Below are 2,451 nucleotides of genomic sequence, written 5' to 3' on the forward strand. Positions count from 1 at the left end.
AAAGCTTCTATTCTCTTCTTGTCCGAACTATTTATCGTCCATGTTTCATTTCCATACATGGCTACACTCCATACAAATACTTTCAGAAACGACTTCCTGTCACTTAAATCAATACTCGATGTTAACAAATTTCTCTTCTTCAGAAACGCTTTCCTTGCCATTGCCAGTCTACATTTTATATCCTCTCTACTTTGACCATCATCTGTTATTTTGCTCCCGAAATAGCAAAACTCCTTTACTACTTTAAGTGTCTCATTTCCTAATCTAATACCCTCAACATCACCCAACTTAATTCGACTACATTCCATTATCCTCGTTTTGCTTTTGTTGATGTTCATCTTATATCCTCCTTTCAAGACACTGTCCATTCCATTCAACTGCCCTTCCAAGTCCTTTGCTGTCTCTGACAGAATTACAATGTCATGGGCGAACCTCAAAGTTTTTATTTCTTCTCCATGGATTTTAATACCTACTCCGAATTTTTCTTTTGTTTCCTTTATTGCTTGCACAATATACAGACTGAATAACATTGGGGAGAGGCTACAACCCTGTCTTACTCCCTTCCCAACCACTGCTTCCCTTTCATGTCCCTGCCATCTGGTTTCTGTACAAATTGTAAATAGCCTTTCGCTCCGTGTATTTTACCCCTGCCACCTTTAGAATTTGAAAGAGAGTATTCCAGTCAACATTGTCAAACGCTTTCTCTAAGTCTACAAATCCTAGAAACGTAGGTTTGCCTTTCCTTAATCTTTCTTCTAAGATAAGTCGTAAGGTCAGTATTGCCTCACGTGTTCCAGTGTTTCTACGGAATCCAAACTGATCTTCCCCGAGGTCGGCTTCTACTAGTTTTTCCATTCGTATGTAAAGAATTCGTGTTAGTATTTCGCAGCTGTGGCTTATTAAACTGATTGTTCGGTAATTTTCACATCTGTCAACACCTGCTTTCTTTGGGATCGGAATTATTATATTCTTCTTGAAGTCTGAGGGTATTTCGCCTGTTTCATACATCTTGCTCACCAAATGGTAGAGTTTTGACAGGACTGGCTCTCCCAAGGACGTCAGTAGTTCCAATGGAATGTTGTCTACTTAGTTCTCAGCGTGTTTAATACATAGTCCCATACTAATACCAGTATTATTAATAGCGAAAGCAACTCACTTTGTTACCTTTTCACGACTCTACCGCTGAACGTATTCCGATAGTATTTGATTTGTTATGGAGACAGTTTCAACCCTGAGCGCTGTATCTTTCTCAGTATTATCAACATTTTTCAATATGGCTTACGTGGCAGATGATTCTGGCGCGATGGTCGGCGACTCTTAGTGTGTATACATTATTCAGTGACGCTGCGAATGCAATGTTATTGTGCGCATCATTTATGATATTGAGTGTGATATTGAGTTTGTACCCTGTCTTACTCCCTTCCCAACCACTGCTTCCCTTTCATGTCCCTCGACTCTTATAACTGCCATCTGGTTTCTGTACAAATTGTAAATAGCCTTTCGCTCCCTGTATTTTACCCCTGCCACCTTTAGAGCCTGCCACCGTGGCGAGAGGCTTTTGCTGAGGCTGCATTTGATTACGATCTATTAACTGACTAAATTAATCACAAATTAATCGTCATAGGGGGGGGGGGGGGAGTGGATCAAAAGTGTAGACACCATAGTGCATTAAAGTGGAATGAAGAAATTGTTGGTATGCATTGCTCTGGTGACAAAACCTCACATGCAGTACTAGGTGAGAACGAGAAAGCCCTAAAAACTCTGCTTCTGCACGAATGTAAAGAATCGAGGTATTTTTGAAATATAGTTCGAAAATATTATGCATGCTTTCAGATTTCACATACAGAAAAATAATAGAAACACATTCATTATATACCTAGATACCTGCACTGCATTCGTTTTAGTACATTCCCTTCTACACCTCCATATACACAAAAACATCGTAGAATTACCATCTTGCTTACTCACCTTCGGGCAACGGCCTTGCCGCAGTGGATACACTGGTTCCCGTCAGATCACGGCAGTTAAGCACTGTCGGGCGTGGCCGGTACTTGGATGGGTGACCATCCGGGCCGCCATGCGCTGTTGCCATTTTTCCAGGAGCACTCAGCCTCGTGATGCCAACTAAGGAGGTACTCGACCGAATAGTAGCGGCTCCAGTCACAGAAAACCATGATAACGACCGGGAGAGTGGTATGCTGACCACACGCCCCTCCTATTCGCATCCTCCACCGAGGATGACACGGCGGTCGGACGGTCCCGATGGGCCACTTGTTGCCTGCAGACGGAGTGCTTAGTCACCTTCGCTCATCATAACAAAACTACTGATAAGCGAGCGAAGCAGTGGATAATAGCCAATATTTAACTTGTGAAAATGCTGCACAAGCATATAGTGTTCCTAGAAGTTTCTTTTTTTTGTAGAGCACAATATTTTTTTATGTTTTGGATGTA

At 41.9% G+C, this 2,451-nt stretch overlaps 1 pseudogene; it reads left to right on the plus strand.

Annotated features, from left to right (window-relative positions):
* The first annotated feature begins 1,973 nt into the window (after positions 1-1,973).
* Positions 1,974-2,091, plus strand: LOC126428478 (5S ribosomal RNA; annotated as a pseudogene).
* The last annotated feature ends 360 nt before the right edge of the window (positions 2,092-2,451 follow it).

Source organism: Schistocerca serialis, chromosome 12, assembly GCF_023864345.2.
Source record: "Schistocerca serialis cubense isolate TAMUIC-IGC-003099 chromosome 12, iqSchSeri2.2, whole genome shotgun sequence".
NCBI classification, from domain to species: Eukaryota; Metazoa; Arthropoda; class Insecta; order Orthoptera; family Acrididae; genus Schistocerca; species Schistocerca serialis.